The sequence below is a fragment of the Tursiops truncatus genome, chromosome 5, assembly GCF_011762595.2.
Source record: "Tursiops truncatus isolate mTurTru1 chromosome 5, mTurTru1.mat.Y, whole genome shotgun sequence".
NCBI classification, from domain to species: Eukaryota; Metazoa; Chordata; class Mammalia; order Artiodactyla; family Delphinidae; genus Tursiops; species Tursiops truncatus.
In genome coordinates, this window is record NC_047038.1 from 66,096,731 (window position 1) to 66,114,083 (window position 17,353).

The 17,353-nt window shown below is 43.1% G+C and overlaps 1 long non-coding RNA gene across 8 annotated transcripts in view; it reads left to right on the forward strand.

Annotated features, from left to right (window-relative positions):
- Positions 1-17,353, forward strand: part of LOC141278778 (uncharacterized) — a 121,422-nt gene that overhangs the window by 90,036 nt on the left and 14,033 nt on the right. For 7 of the 8 annotated variants that reach the window (XR_012331978.1, XR_012331981.1, XR_012331975.1 and 4 more), the window contains 3 exons: positions 9,596-12,178; positions 13,409-13,501; positions 15,897-15,979. This is a non-coding gene — a long non-coding RNA (uncharacterized lncRNA). The remainder of the gene's footprint in view (positions 1-9,595; positions 12,179-13,408; positions 13,502-15,896; positions 15,980-17,353) is intronic. The other variant, XR_012331976.1, reaches the window with a different exon arrangement.

The window sequence follows — 17,353 nt, forward strand, 5'->3', positions numbered from 1 at the left end:
CTGGAAGAATCTACCTCACTCTAAACTGGATCAAGTGCAAAAACCAGGATCAAGAGTGAATGTGATATGTCTGGGATTCTGCTTCTCTTTCTACTCAGTCACACACAATTGTTAAGTCACTTGCATTTACTTAATGTCTGGCACTCTCAAAATAGCCTTCCAAGATCTTCCTTCTTTTTTTTCCATCACCATCATGCCATGAGGCAGACAGAAAAATCATATTCTTGACTATGTAAGAGAGCAGAATGAGGCTGAGAGTCCCTCGATGGATTCCAAGGGAATGGACACTTAGTAATATTGCAGTTGGAACATCCATTTATCTGTCTGTCCATCCATCCATTCATCTATGCATCCATTATACATTTACCAGACATTGTGTTTATATCTGGAGATACATAGATAAACAAAACACAAAGCCCTGGCTTGGGAGCTCACACTCTCGTAGGGAAGAAGGGAAGACAACTGTGCAAGCAAATGTAGACATCCTCCTTATCCAAATTTAATTTTTTTAAAAAGTGTTGGATTGCATATTTTCACGTAAGGTATATTTCAATATATGCTATTGTTTTATATTGGAAAAATGACGTGTCCCCATCCCATTGAAAAACCCCAATTAGGGCTTCCCTGGTGGCGCAGTGGTTGAGAGTCCGCCTGCCGATGCAGGGGACACGGGTTCGTGCCCCGATCTGGGAAGATCTCACATGCTGCGGAGTGGCTGGGCCCGTGAGCCATGGCTGCTGAGCCTGCGTGTCCGGAGCCTATGCTCCGCAACGGGAGAGGCCACAACAGTGAGAGGCCCGCGTACCGCAAAAAAAACAATTAATTTCTCCAAAAATCTCTTAAAACACTTGCAAACACCTATACAACTATCCACTAAAGATTTCTGGTTTAATATAAAACATCTAAACACCAATCATCTAATTTTTTAGTACTTAATGAACTCCCTATGGTTTTGTGTAGTATACAGTGACATGGAAGAGCACTGGGTATGAATCATGTTTTACTTCTATTGCAAAGGACAGATCCTCAGTGCATCCCATTCAGATTGTGGCCATCAGGCCATTGTATGTGGTCTTTCTCTAGATTTAAAAGAATCTTGCCATGTCCAGTGAAGCATTCCAGAAACAACAACACTTGCAAAATTTTTCTGCACTGGTCGGGATTATGATGGTGGAGTAGAAAGATTCTGAGCTCCCCTCTTCGCATGGACACACCAAAACTGCAACTACATACAGAACAACTATCTGTGAGAACAACCTGAAGCCTAGCAGAACAGATCTTCTGCAACTAAGGATATAAAGAAAAGGCCACACTGAGATGGGTAGGAGGGGCTGAGACTCAGTCTCATCAGAACCCACATTCCCAGTGCAGTGACCCATAAGCAGGAGGGCTATCACAACCTCGGAGGTGCCCCCTGAGGTGTGAGTTGTCTGAGCCCCATGTTGGGGTCCCCATCCTGGGGGACCTGCACTGGGAAGATGAACCCCCATTATGTCTGGCTTTATAAAACCAGTAGGGCTTATATCTGGGAGAGCGGAGGGCTGTGGGAAACTGAGATTCCGCTCTTGAAGGACTCATGCACAAACTCACTCACTCCAAGTCCCATCACAGAGGCAGTAGCTTGAAAAGTACCTGGGTAGTACAAAAAGGAAATTCATTAGTTAATTTTAGTGCATGTGCTGGAGGGGCAGGGATCTGGTGGAACTTTCTCCAGGGATAGAAGTGCTGGCAGTCACCATTTTCTTTTCACTCTCCTTCCACCTACTTGTCCTGGTGCTGGTGAATGCCATTTCTAACACTCTCCATCAACCTAGATAACACTGTGTGCCCCATCCCAGTGTTCCCCTGAGGACCCACCCTCTCCAACCTGCCCACCCTAGCTGGCCCCTACAAACACTCCTGCCCTACTCCACATGGTGGGCTGCCCTGGCTGACAATGTTGCCCCTCCAAAGTGGGCACTCTGGGAGCCTAGCCCCACATATGAGCACACCCACAACAGTTGCAGCTGGGCCTTGTAATTAGTCATGTTGAGGGCCAGTCCTGCACATCCACACACCTGCAGCAATTGCAGCCCAACCACAACAGGAGGGTACACATAGCCCACACATAGCCCCCAGAGCACCTGGCTCTGGTGACCAGGGGGATTGTACCCTTGAGCCCCACATGATGTCTCTACGTAAGACAAGTTTTTCAAACCAAAGACATCACTGATATACCTAATACATAGAAACAAACACAGAGGGGCAAAATGAGGAGACAAAGGAATACTTTCCAAACAAGACAACCAGACAAAACCTCAGGAAGAAAAGTAAATGAAATAGAGATAAGTAATTTACCAGATAAAGAGTTCAAAGTAATAGTCATAAAGATGCTAACTGAACTTGGGAGAAGAATGGATGAACTCAGTGAGAACTTCAACAAAAAGACAGAAAACATACAAAAGAACCAACCAGAAGTGAAGAAACAATAACTGAAATGAAAAATACACTAGAAGGAATCAACAGCAGATTAGAGGATGCAGAAGAATGGATCAGTGATCTGGAAGTCAGGGTAGTAGAAATCACCTAACTGGAACAACAAAAAGAAAGAAGAATTTTTAAAAATGAGGATAGTTTAAGGGACCTCTGAGACAACATCAAGTGCTCTAATATTCATGTTATAGGGGTCCCAGAAGGAGAAGAGAAAGAGAAAGGGACGGAAAACCTATTTGAAGAAATAATGGCTGAAAACTTCCCTAACTTTGACCAAGGAAACAGATATTCAAGTCCAGGGAGCACAGAGAGTCCCAAACAAGATGAGCCCAAAGAGACCCACACCAACACACATTGTAATTAAAGTGTCAAAAGTTAAAGAGAAAACCTTAAAAGCAGTAAGAGAAAAACAACTATTTATGACAAGGGAATCCCCATAAGACTATCAGCTTATTTTTCAGCAGAAACTTTACAGACTAGAAGGGACTGGCATGATATATTCAAACTGCTGAAAGAGAAGAACTTACAGCCAAGAATATTCTACCTGGCAAGGTTAACATTCAGAATTGAAGGAGAGAGAAAGAGTTTAATAGATGAGCAAAAGTTAAAGGAGTTCATCATCACTAAACTGGCCTTACAAGAAATGTTAAAGGGACTTCTTTAAATGGAAAAGAAGAAGCCATCACTAGAAACAAGAAAATTATGAAAGAAAACATTCTCACTTTGTAAAGGCAAATATATAGTAAAGGTAGAGGACCAGCTGAGGTCAGGAAAATCCTGGGCTGAAAATCAGGGGACCCCACTTCAAGACCAGTCTGGCTTTGGGACTATAAGGGAATAGAGGCTGTAGGATCATGATATCCCTAAAGACTCCACCAAAAAACTATTAGAACTAATAAATGAATTCAGTAAATTTACAGGATACAAAATCAACATACAGAAATCTTTGGCATTTCTGTACGCTAATAACAAACTACCAGAAAGAGAAGTTAAGAAAACAATCTCATTTACAGTTGTATCAACAGGAATAAAATAACTAGGAATAAATTTAACCAAGTAAGGAAAAGACCTATGCTCTGAAAACTATCAGATATTGATGAAAGAAATTGAAGACTACACAAATAAATGGAAAGATAGGCTGTGACCGTGGATTGGAAAAATTAATATTGTTTAAATGTCCATACTACCCAAAGTAAGCTACAGATTCAGTGCAATCCTTATCAAAATAACAATGGCACTTTTCGCAGAACTGGAAAAAATAATCTTAAAATTTGTATGGAACCACAAAAGACCCCATATAGCCAAAGCTTAAGCAAATCTTAAGCTTAAGCTTAAGAAAGAGGAACAAACCTGGAGGTATCATGCACACTTATTTTAAACTATACTACAAAGCTATTGTAATCAAAACTGTATGGTACTGGCACAAATACAGACACATAGATCAGTGGAACAGAATAGAGAACACAGAAATAAACCCATGCTTATATGTTCAATTAATTTATGACAAAGGAGCCAAAAGTATACAGTGGAAAAAAGACAGTCTCTTCAATAAATTGTGTTGGGAAAACTGGACAACTACATGCAAAAGAATGAAACTGGACCACTTTCTTACACCATATACAAAAACAAGCTCAAAATAGGTTGAAGACTTAAATGTAAGACCTGAAACTATAAAACTTCTAGAAGAAAACATAGGCAGTATGCTCTTTGACATTGGTCTTAGGAATATTTTGGTGGGATCTGTCTCCTCAGGCCAGGGGAAAAAAAAACAAAAATAAATACATGGGACAACATAAAGATAAAAGCTTTGGCACAGTGAAGGAAACCATCAACAAAATGAAAAGGCCTCCTACCAAATGGGAGAAGATATCTGCAAATAATATGTGCAATAAGGGGTTAATATCCAAAATATATAAAGAACTAACAACAACAAAAAAGAACTCACACAAGTCAATATAAAAAGAATCTGATTAAAAAATGGGCAGAGGACATGAATAGACATTTTTCCAAAGAAGACATACAGATGGCCTACAGACACGTGAAAAGATGCTCAACATTACTCATCATCAGGGAAATGCAAATCAAAACCACAATGAGATATCACCTCACACCTGTCCGAATGGCTATTGTCAAAAAAACAACAAATAACAAGTGTTGGTGAGGATGTGGAATAAAGGGAACATTTGTGCACTGTTGATGAAAAAGTAAATTAGTGCAGTTACTATAGAAAATAGTATAGAGGTTCCTAAAAACATAAAAAATAGAATTGCCATAAGATCCAGCAATTCCACCTCTGGGTATGTGTCTGAAGAAAATGAAAACACTAATTGGAAAAGATATATGCACTGCTATGTTCACCACAACATTACTTACAATAGCTAACACATGGAAGCATTCTACATTTTCATCTATAGATAAATGGATAAAGAAGATGTTGCATATGTAGACAATGGAATATTACTCAGCCATAAAAAAAGAAATCTTGACATTTGCAACAACACAGATGGACCAAGAGGGTATTATGCTAAGTGAAATAAGTCAGAGAAAAACACAAATACCATATGGTTTCTGTCATATGTGGAATCTAAAAACAAAAAAAAAAACCCAAGCAAACAAACAAGAAAACTAAAAACAAACAAACAAAATCCGAGCAAACAAAACAGAAACAGACTCATAAATACATACAAGCAGGTAGTTGCCAGAGGGGAGAAGGGTGAGGGGATTGGATGAAATAGGTGATGAGATGAAGATGTAAAAAATTCCAGCTATAGAATAAATAAGTCACCACGGGGATATAATGTACAGCATAAGGAATATAGTCAGTAATATTGTAATATCTTTGTGTGGTATCATTGCATATCAAGTATACTTCAATAAAAAAATAAAAGGGAAAATTTTTTTCTGTATTTTTCATGCATAGAAAAAATAGTATGCATAGTAGATGGGGATGTATTCATGGCCAAACCTGGGTCCTCTGTGTGTTTACCCTCTCTCAATGTTCTTTGTCACTTCTAATGTATAGACTTTTCCAGGCATCTTACATTTATCTACTCTCTCTGATACGTCTTTGGTGACATTTTCACTTAAGATTGGGGGATACCTGAGAACAACAATGCATAGTACAGAGCAATGGAAGGTCGTGATAAGGTTGTTTTGGGAGAACAGTGGACCTATGACCACAGGGCACTGTGTTCCCTTTTGCCTGCATTTCCATGCAAGCTAAATATGCAGATTTATTGTGATGGGTTTCTGATTTGGGTAGAGACCTATGGGTGAACATTTTTGCAAGTCATTACAGCAAATGTGCATATGATGAGTCCTCAGATAACAAGGGATACCTGTAATTTCAAGAGGGGTGAGTATAAGGTAACATGGTCACATAGAGGAGAGTGATGGGCTCTGCCTGGGAGGGTCAGGGAGGGCTGCTCCAAAGGGAAGCAGGGCCAAGGAAGAGCTGCAGGATGGCTGTTCAGCACATAGGCCAGGTGGAGAGGTCCAGTGCAAGGCATTTTAGACAGAGAGAAAGACATGAACAAAGTCAGAAAGGATAAAAAAAAAAAAAAAACCAAACCCCAAACCCATCATACTGTGTTCAGGGAACTGAAAATATTTCCATATTGCTGAAGGGTAAGGTAAAAGGAAAATGAGACTGGAAAAAGTGGCATCAATCTGAATGAAAAGGGCTTTGTTTGGACTTTATTCTGGAAGACACGGACCATAACTGAAGGCCTTTAAGCAAGAGAGTGTTGGCATCACTTTTGAAGTTTAGAAAAATACTCTAGAAACAAAACAGAAACAGAATCTGAGGACCGAGACCTGTAGCTAGAGATGACAAGGATCTGAGCAAGGGTCATTGCAGAGACGATGATAAAGAGGATGGGGTGGACCGCTGAGGAGGCCGGAGAGGCGGGGTTGATAGGAATTAGTGATCTCTGTGATGGAGAGGACAGCTCTTTTTATCTCAGTGTCATAGATTAAGAAATTAAGATCAGGGGGTTGTTTTTTACATTAAGTATCTCCCAAACCTAACACAGTTCCTGGCAGATACCCAATACATGGTAAATGGATAAATTCCATTGTTTAAACAACACATCCTCAGCAAGGTACTGAGAGGATGAGTCAAATAATGCATCAGTGAGTGAGTTACTAAATGAAAGTCTGCTTTCTTGGTAAGGTCTGATGGTCTCCCATAGCATTCTGGCTTCTCTTTTTAATTTCTATCACCATTCCCGTCACATGGGAGAGCAGGAGTCTCAGTGGAATGTTGCAATATCCTCCTACAGACTCTATTCCCTTACACTCCCAAAGCCAGACTGGTCTTGAAGTGGGGTCCCCTGATTTTCAGCCCAGGATTTTCCTGACCTCAGGTGGTCCTCCCCCACTCAACTTTTTTCCTCATTTCTCTCTCCGTGATGGAAATAATGATCCTTATTCATCCATCTCAAACAAATATTGGACAGATTGATTAGTTAACGCGCAAAAATTGCTTTGAGGATGAAAAGTGCCGATTATTATTATGTTGTCTAAGAGAAATTCTCTGCCTTTTAAAGGGAGCTGCAGAATGGTCACTGACGTTTCATTTGAATGCTCTGCATCTCACATGTGGAATATTTATTTATCAATAGAGAAAAATATATCCACATAGAATAGCTCCCTGAAGCTTGTTCATCTGTTTTTAAAAGACGTGACCAAATTGCCATTGTGGAATGGAATTGGGGCGACTTGGTTAAGGTCAACGTCCAAGCTGTTGTCAGCAAGGGGTTTGCCATCTTATCCAGAGGCACTGATGCTTTGCCTTTTGTCAGCTACCTGCCACCTCAAATGCTACTGACATCAACCTAAATCATATATAGGGTCTCAGAGATGTATATATAATTTTTCTCCCTTCCAGAACACTTTGAACTTACAACCTTTCACCTTGGCCAGGAGTGAATAGTGGTTTCTCAGGGACATCTTTTTTCTTTTCTTTTTAAAAATTTTATTACATTTTATTTTTATTTACTTTATGTTTAAGAGCTATCATGTAAAAAACAAAGAGCTATCATGTGATAGTTTAGTTAGATGTAGAGGTGACTGTTTACAAATACTGAGATGATGAAAACAGAAATTGCAAACTTGAGTTTTAAAATTTTTTACCTCTCAAAGATAACATTATTTCTATGGACCACTAATTAATTAGCACTTTAAGGTTATATCCTTCTACTATATTTAACTTCTAATGCAGTTCTCATCTTGGTTACTTATTCTTTAAATTCTCACCAAACCCCAAAACCAGTTAGATAAGAATCTCTGGGGTGGAACTCAGGCATCAGTATTTTTTAAACCTCCCTAGGTTACTACAGGACACTGGTTGAGAACCAGTGTTCTAATTCATTTTTCCATTTATCTCTATTCTGAGGTGATTTTTATGCATATACCTCAGAAAGTCCAGTATTGGATAACAGCAAAAAGAACAACAACAAAAAACAAGTGAATATGTTGAGTTTCCTTTTTTTTTTTTTTTAAAGTTTGGGGCTTGATATAAAGTCAGGGAAAGTTTTAAGAAAACTTTAAATTATATTTAAACAACAGGGAAGCAACCTTTAATTTGAGGTGTGTGAATATAGAATTGATAACTGATGCTGGTGGCTTGATATTCCAAGCTTGATTTGCTGCTACTTTTCTTCAGCAACTTGGGCTTTTAGCATGATTTATGCCTAAACTTTAAGAGTAAAATTTATGAACTGCATTAAGTGCTAAGGAAAAAACATAAAAATCAGTAATTTGAGAGTCCGGAGAAGTAGAATACTGTGTACAAATAAGCTAAATGGAAATAATAGGCTAATAGAGGCATCAGAGAAAAACCAATGGCTTTCTGACATCAAGGAACCAGAGTTTGGGGAAATTCTTTAATTACCATCTAATTGGCTGGATGAGATAGTGTGGCCAAAGGTACATGAAATCAAAGAGCTCTCATTTAAAAATGAAACAAGATTGGGTAGGGAAACTGTGAAATGTATGGCAGAGTTTCGTGAAGGTGGTCAATTGGACCAGAGTAGAATATCAGAGAATCCCCATCTTAGGACTCTGCCCAGCAGGTGGCAGAAGTGAGACTTCAGGACCAGGTGTGTGTGCCAGGATCTTCAGGGCCAGGATCTGTCTTCTGAACGTTGTCCCTGTGGCTGCAGATGCATTATCCAGGCGGTGGGGTCTGGCTGAGCAAGCCTCTGGAGCCATCTTCCTAAGATAATGAATGTCATGTGTCAGGCTGGAACAGCTCTTATCGGACCTGGTCATTCTGCACCTTTGTTCTTGCCTTTTCCCAAATGTGAGCCACGTTCCTCTTTCTCCCACTGTTCCATTTCCCAAGATTCCTCTGCCAGCCATGTGGTCCCCTGGGCATATCTATGTAGTTTCCCTCCAGCCTTTTCTCTTTACTGGAGAGCAGTTGCTCTGGACACTCGGACCTCTATTCTCTTTGCTGTCCAAAAGTGCTAATAGCATGAGCAGAGGATGGGGGAGTTAGTGTGTCCGGTGCTGAGCTAGGAGTTTCATGTCCACCCTTCTCACAACCCTATGTGATAGATCCCATTTTCCCTTTTGACTGATGAAACAGGCTCGGAGAGAATAAGGAGCTTGCCTATGGTCCACAGTAAGTTTTGAAGCTGTAACGTGTTTTTTTTCCTCTCAGTGTTTCTTGATCCTTACACCAATTCCTGCGGCACCGAGATTCCCTGGCATCATGAACATTCATGATCTCGGGAAAGGGTTTTACAGGAATTGGACAAGGTCTCAGAGCATAGAAGAACTTGATGACTCAGGGCAAGGTGAAACCCTTGCGCCAGTCCTCTCAGGCTACGTAGAGATTCTCTGGGTATATTAGCCAAGGTTGTCCAGAGAAACAGGATAGATAGATAGAGGATAGATAGATGATAGACAGATAGATAGATAGGGATTGGGTGGTGCCCACCCATCCTGGTGAGGCTGATCTTCTTTACTCAGTCTACTGATTCAAATGCTAGTCTCTTTAGGAGACACTCGCAGACACACCCGGAAATAATGCTTCACTAGCTTTCTGGGCATCCCCTAGCCCAATCAGAGGGGCGGGGTCCAAGTGCAGAGCGATCTATGATCCTCTTTCCAGATAGGGGTGAGACCCCCAGGAGCATGGCTGGCATCTGGGCGTGGGGCAGCCTCGCTGGATTCCTCAGCAGCGGTGACCTCCCGGGCTCAGGACAGGCACGGGTCCTGCAGGGGAGGACCAGACCGGAAGGAGTCTCCGAGAACAGAGAGGATGTTCAGCAGTGACTGTGTAGTGACGCAACTGAACACTGGACGGGAAGGGGAAGGCTCAGTGGATGTGCCAGAGGGCAGAGGTAACGATCAAGACCAACCACCAGCTTGCCATGCTGTGACACCACACAATCCCCTTTCCGTCCCCATCAGGTGCCAACGTGGAGGAGCTGTAATTTACTCAGGTCACGTTTCTGCCCCCTGGTGGAACAGGAGCTCATTACAGAACTTAAGCTAAATTAGAGCAACTAAAAAGTTCGTTTCCTGTTTGTGGAGTGGGATCTGTACCCTCAAGCAGCATCGAACCCAGGGTTTTCTGGCTCCGAGAACGGGTCATTTCAAGCAGGAAGCAGCATTGACAGATCCAGGATTTGACATAATCAGAATCAACTGCTATCTCTGAATTATCTAGATGCCTAATATTATTTTTAAAATATTCCACAGTTCAAACTAAGTCAATCCAAGGTTCATTTTCCCCACATCATTTCCATTCAACTTAATTTTTGTTTATTTGTTTATTAATTTTTGGCCACGCCGTGGGGCATGTGGGATTTTATTTCCCCGACCAGGGATTGAACCCACATCCCTGGCAATGGAAGCTCAGAGTCTTAACCACTGGACTGCCAGGGAATTCCACATTTCCATTCAACTTAATGAGACTTTACTCAGTATTTTATAGAGGCAAATCACCAGGAATCTCTCTTAAAATATTTTTAGTGTGTTATACAAAAAGAGGTACTCTCTATGAGTAAAAAATATTTTTTTCCCATGAAGACGTGAATAACTTCAAGATAACACATAGTTTCCAATCACACCATACATCAGGGCTTCTCACATAAGAATGATTCATCTATTTGAAGTGAATTTTCACACTTTAGTGTCATTCAATTGTTCTCAAAATTCAGCATCATATTCAAGTGCAAGGAAGAGTTCAAAAGTCATTCATAACAGGATTTTATTGGCTTATGCCCCCCAACCCCCAAGCTGCTGGTGTAACATTTCCAGGATATCCTCAGCCTTCATTTTAAAAAGTTACTTGATTTGCCCAGGGTCCTGCGGGTTGCTGGTGGCACTGATCCTAAATGGCATTGATTGGTCCTCTGCCATGGTTTGTGCAACCTCGGAGTAAGGGGAGTGAGGTGGTCTTGTGGGGGTTACAGAGATTCACCTATTGGGCAATAATGGTTCTTACCAACACGGAAGTGAGGACCAGCCACACCGTGGGTTTGCAAGGCTTTTTCCTGGTTGAATTTCTCCGCAGGGGCTGAGCTGTCCTCTGCTCTGGGGTCGTCCCAGGAGAGAGAAGCATCTTCACAATGGTTATTACTGCTCATTAACTTCATACAGACCAGGTCTTACTATGATCAGCTGTACTGCATTCAGCTTTGAATTACAAAAAAAAAAAAAAAAAAAGAAGCCGAAAATGGACCTAAACTTTGCACACATATCCTGAAAAATTGATGCTCTCCGGAAATTAGGCCGGACAAGAGCGGCTCTAATGTACCCAGTTCTCCTGTGTGTAGCGGCAATGGAGACAAACTTCCTCTAGAGGGCACTCACAGCTTCTCCATGAATCGAGAGCTCTCGAAATCGCAGTTTTACAGAACGGGCACAGACTGCAAAACGAGATTCATATAAACAGATGAATGTGGCTGTGCAGATTTTTTTTTTTTTTTGATTAGCAAATAATACCTCTTTGTCTTTTTCAGATCGGCATCCGTGAAAATCATGCACGTGTGGGAATGTAAAATACGGACACTTTCTTTTGGTTTCCTTTGTGAAAGAATACCGAATCCTCACCTCTAAGGGAGTTTGCTGTAGTTCACTGCTGTGTCATATTTATAATTATCAGGAGAGGGAGGGAAATTGAAAGATTCAACTGCTTAACTCTTCAGCAGTTGAGCTGTCAGCCCTGGGGACACGCGGGGAACTTCAAGTTCTGGCAGAGCTGTGTGGAAAGCCTCAGGAATTGCCCTTTGACCTCTCCCTTGGCCACCTGAGGAAATCAGCTTTGGTTAGATTAGATGGACCGTAATTGGCTTTTGAGTTGTTGAAGCACATTCTGGGTGCGCATTTCTCCGTGTTTTGAAAGGCGTGTGTTTTCCTTGGATCAGATCAGTGTCGAGGGGAGTCAGTCACTGCTTGGGCGGGTGGATGGACAAGAATGTTGTTTCCCGAGACCTGCTCTGCCTCTCAGCTTCCCCAGGGATAGGGTGCCTGCTCAGCTCCTCCATCCCCTCTGCCCCCTGCCCTTCAGGGTCAGGGAGAGGGGTGAGTCACTGTGGGTCTGCAGTATAATTTGCAAGGGAAGTTTTGGTCTGGATGGTTTTGAAGGGTTCTTTTCAACCCTTCAGGTCTATGGCTCCATGAATTTGCAGACTCTGACCTGAGGAGAACATACAAATGCGTCAGGGTGACTTCAACATTATGAATGGTATGACTATTTTCCTAGCCTCTAGTCACGCCCCTCCCAAAACCATTCTCCAGCAACCAGGATGAGCCTTTAAAAATGTGTGCGGATTGTGCTTTTCTTTTCTGCCTAAAATTCTTCAGTGGCTCCATACTGCCTTCATGAAAAAGCCCAAACTCCCTAGCACACACCATTGTCAAGAATCTTCATGATCTACAACCTCAGCCCTTCCTCTCGAATGACGGGCAGCTCTCCAGTGCACTGTTCTCTCTCTCTCTTCCGGGTCCGTGCTGTCCCTTCCACCTGGAACGTAACCCTCCAGCCCCACAGCCCCCCCCCCCCCATACACGCTCCTTAGCTTGGCCGATGTTTTCCATGCTTTAGGTCTCAGCTTGGGTGCTTCTTCCTCTAAGAAGCCTTACTGTTGCAGGAAGGGGGACCCCTTCCAGGGTCCAAGAGTGGGCTCTTATCTAACACTCAGAAATGGATTGTCCAAGGAGACACACGTACTGACAAAGCAAGAGACTTTATTGGGAAGGGGTACCTGGGCAGAGAGCAGCAGGGTAAGGGAACCCAGGAGACCTGCTCTGCCTCGAGGCTCACAGTCTCAGGTTTTATGGTAATGGGGTTAGTTTCCGGATTGTCTCTGGCCAGTCATCTTGCTTGGCCCGTATTTGGTCTGACTCAGGGTCCTTCCTGGTGGCACGCACGTCTCTCAGCCAAGATGGATTTCAGCATGAAGCATTCTGGGAGGTTGGCAGGACATATTATGGGCTGGCATATCCTTTCTCCTTTTGGTCCCTCCCGAATTCTCCCGGTTAGTTTTCGGTAGCAGCACCATCTTCCTTATCGGGACCTCCTGTTGTGAGACAACTCATGCAAGTGGCTATCATTGTGTCTGGCCAAGGCGGGCAGTTTTGGTCAACGGTTCCCTAACATTACTGACTCTCGAAGACTGGGTTGGATACCCCTTCCTTTGTTATCTTTGCGTTCTGTTCTATCCTTAACCCTGTGGATATAGGGTTTGCCCTCAGAAGCTGAAAGGGCTTCTTCGAGGATGCCTCTTAATGCTCTCTGAATATTCAAACCCATCCAGAGCAAAGTTCAGACAGTCTTCTTAGCTACCTCCGAACCGAAGCTCTCTACCCCTGCACTCAGCCTGGACTCTGAGAACTGGAGCCACTCTTTCCTATCTCCATGAACCTGACTTTGTACTACTCCTCTGCCTTTCTTAGCATGACTTTATTTTTCCAGGAGTCTCCTGTCCAGGCAAATATATTGATTGTTCACCACAGGAACTTCCCCGAAAGGTCTTCCAACTCTTCAGTGGAAAACATCAACAGACAGGTAGTGCCCTGAGAGTCTTTGAATCCCTTGCCTCAAAACTCTTGCCTTGCTATTTCCACCAATTCTGGACTGTTGTGTCGTGATCCTTATCCAATCCTAACAAGCTCCCTGCTTTGGGAGACCCGCCTCCCAGTTCTACTTCTCAATAAATGATCACCGCGCCTTCCTCCCTCAGAAATACTGTCAAACGGTCACAAGATGACATTCTCCCTTCGTGTGGAGGTGACAAACTCAGCTCTGTCTTATTGACGGGTTGTGTTAGTAATGTCTGGGGAGCCAGCTTTGGGCAAACCTCTGTAATCGGGAGGGTTGGGCGCTTACCCCTTAAGAAAGGATAACGAGCCCTATTGAGCTTCTGAAAAGCAGTTTGGCTGGATTTGGGCATTTGAGTTCTGAACCTAGAGCTCCCAAGGGATGGCTCAGGAAATAAAATCTGGTAAAGCCAAGGGTGTATGGTCTCAGTCACCTTCAGAAGCGTGTTCTCTACTTACTCACTAGCTTACTATACCTGTAATTTTTTAAATGTTCCAGTTAGAGATCTTAGTAAGGGGCAATAATTCATCCACATAGGTTTATGGAAAGTATGGGGTAGGGGAACCTCTTGCAAACCAAGGACAGCCAGCCTTCATGGACCTGGAAAGTTACGAAAGAGCCGTGCCGGCCATGTGTCACCCACCAGGAGCACGTGGTCTTTGGGCTTTGCTTTTCTTGCGGCATGTGTTCCATTCCTTCTTCACTTCCTGTGGTTCTGGGGCAAGTGCCTGAAGTTGCATCTTGCTAGGATGCTGACATTGGACCTGACTCTACCCGACGTCTGGGGACCAGTATCTACTGTGGTCTGGCTCTCATCTCCATGTCTTTGGTTCATATTCATGAGAAACTTTGATTAGTCAGTGACCAGCCAGTAGAAGCTGGCTGGAAAGGGATTTGGTCCAATCCTATCTTTCAGGGGTTTAGGGTCACCTGACCTTTACCCTCCCAGCAATGGTTGCAGAAGACAGCAGAGTGTGAAGGTTTTATGACTTGAATAGTCAAATTTGCTGACGTAACAGGGATTCTACTTGTTAGAATATATGAATGTCTTGTTTCCTCTTCACCCCCTTGAATAGGCCTTCCCCTGTATTTGGCCAGAAGCACCCTAGCGGAATCTACATATAAAGAAGGAATCAGTGTTCAGCTTTGACTTTAAAACAAGATCTTGAATTCCATAATCAAACAATAGTCTTGAAAGGCAGGCTTTGTTGAGAGAAAAAAGGGATTTGTCAATTACAAAAGCTTCTTTTACATATCAAGAGTAGAAAAGGGGATGCATTCGAACTGGTGATCTGAACAGAGAGTTTTATTTTATTTTTATTTATTTATTTTTCCAGTTCGCGGGCCTCTCACTGTTGTGGCCTCTCCCGTTGCGGAGCACAGGCTCCGGACGCGCAGGCTCAGCGGCCATGGCTCACGGGCCCAGCCGCTCCGCGGCATGTGGGATCTTCCCGGACCGGGGCACGAACCCATGTTCCCCGCATCGGCAGGCGGACTCTCAACCACTGCACCACCAGGGAAGCCCCGGGATTGAGTTATTTTTAATTTGCAAGTTTCTTTTCTACAATCAATAGGAAAGGGGCTCAAGATCACGATATGAACAGTAAAAGAGACAAAACAGATTATTTTTCTCACTGAGTCACCCTGTAAACTTTGCTTTTATTAGTGTTGGGTCTACTAAACCCAAATCCTTCTACCCATCATTATTTAAATATATATACTGGGATAGGCAAGGAGTGTGTACTCTGACTTCTTTTTTCAATCAATCTTTGTTGAACAAGTACTATGTGCTGCCTGTAGGAGCATAGCATGGAATGAGACAGGTGTCAACTGAAAAAAAAAGTACAGAGTGAGAGCTGTGAGTTCAGTTTTATTTGGGGCTCACTGACTATAGCCCAGGAGACAGCCTCTCAGATAGCTCTGAGGAATTGCTCCAAAGAGATGGTCGGGGGGGGGGGTAGGTCAGTATATACGAAACCTTTACTTTGTAAAGGGACAAAGTAGGTGATTAAATAGTTAACCCCACTAGGGGATTGTAAGTAGGGAAAAACTATGGGAGACTCCTGTAAATTAATGATTACTCAAGAAAGCAGGCTTGCTTAACAACAAAACCAAGCAACAGAAGCATGAGACATGCCCCCAAAACAATAAAACAATGGTGGAATGAGACCCACATCCTGCCCAGTGAGGTCAGTAAGTTAATAATTCCTAGGACATGCTCCTCTGTGCACATTAAAAACAAAAACATAGAGAAAAGATGACATTATACTGAAACCTGAGATGATTTACCATTTTTTAGTGTATATTACCACCCTTCTGCTGATTTTAAGAGTGCCATGACAGTCCTAGTTTGACCCTATAGGGACAAGAAAACTCCCCTGCCTGACGATGTGGAGGAGGAACTGATAACGGAAGCTTGATGTCTACTCAAGAACGAGGAAGAAGGTGGTCTTCTCTCCCTCCCCACTTTTCCTTTGATTATAAAACTATAGCCCACTAAGTTCTTGGGGTGGTGGCACTCCCTTGCCCACCTGTTTGCATCTCTCGCAAGCATCCTATACTAGTAAACTCTTTCCTTACCTGTCACTCTGCCTCTCGCTGAATTCTTTCTGCACCCAGACAGAAGAACCTATGCTTTACTAAGTCCTGAGACGCGTTCCGCAATTTCAGAAGGCTACTGCTAGTCACAAGGAACAGATGTCTCTGTTAATGATTTTAACGCTTTTCTAGGTATGAGAATATGCAAGAATTTGGGCTCATAAAACTTTCTCCTGAAAATATCTAACTATCTGAAGGCCCATTCTGCCAATTTTTCCCCAGAGCACAGAGAGCCTCATTCCTGATCTTCCCCTTGAACTCCTTTCAGGGTGCATTGAAGATCGGTGACTGCAGTGGCTAATGACTTCATGCTTGTAGAACCAGATGGCGAGTGACATTCTTTCGTTGGCACAGGGATAGTCCTTTCCCTGAGTAACTGGTTTGGAATAGAGGGTGGGGCAGGTCATGCTTCTACCTGGGTAAAGATTTGTCATTGTTCTTTGCACACTGAGGCCACTTGGAGGTATTTTCTGACCACACTATATTAGAAAGTAGTACAATTTATATATTGGGCAATGTGGGAAGGCAGAGTTAAAACTCCAGTTTAAAATTCATTCCAACACGAATTTGTTGGAATTCATGCTTTCTGAATCATTCCAACATGTATTTGTTGATTGATCATTACTTGCCCAGCAAATATTTGTTCTGCTCCACTTTATAGGTGCTCAGTTGCCAGAGATACAGCTGTAGATGAGGCCCTTTCCACCTTCAGTCTTTGACTGTCTATTGGGGGACATGAATAAATCAATAAACATGGAAATGGGAATGCAGCTAACCCTGCCTGAGTTGTGTGGTGGGGAGAAGGCAGGTCTGCCATTTATGTTGTGCAGGATGTGCACTGCACAAGGGTGCCAAGCCAGGGGGACAGAAAGTCAGTCCGAGGACCCTGGTACGGGGCTGCATACACCCAGCTAAGGGTTGTTTTTTTGTTTTGTTTTTTTTGTTTTGCTGTATGCGGGCCTCTCACTGTTGTGGCCTCTCCCGTTGCGGAGCACAGGCTCCGGACGCGCAGGCTCAGCGGCCATGGCTCACGGGCCCAGCCGCTCCGCGGCATGTGGGACCTTCCTGGACCGGGGCACGAACCCGTGTCCCCTGCATCGGCAGGCGGACTCTCAACCCCTGCGCCACCAGGGAAGCCCTAACGGTTGTATTTTTATGCAAACAAGGGGCTGCATACACCCAGAGGAAGTAACTCCTTTCTAATTTGCACAATCATGATTT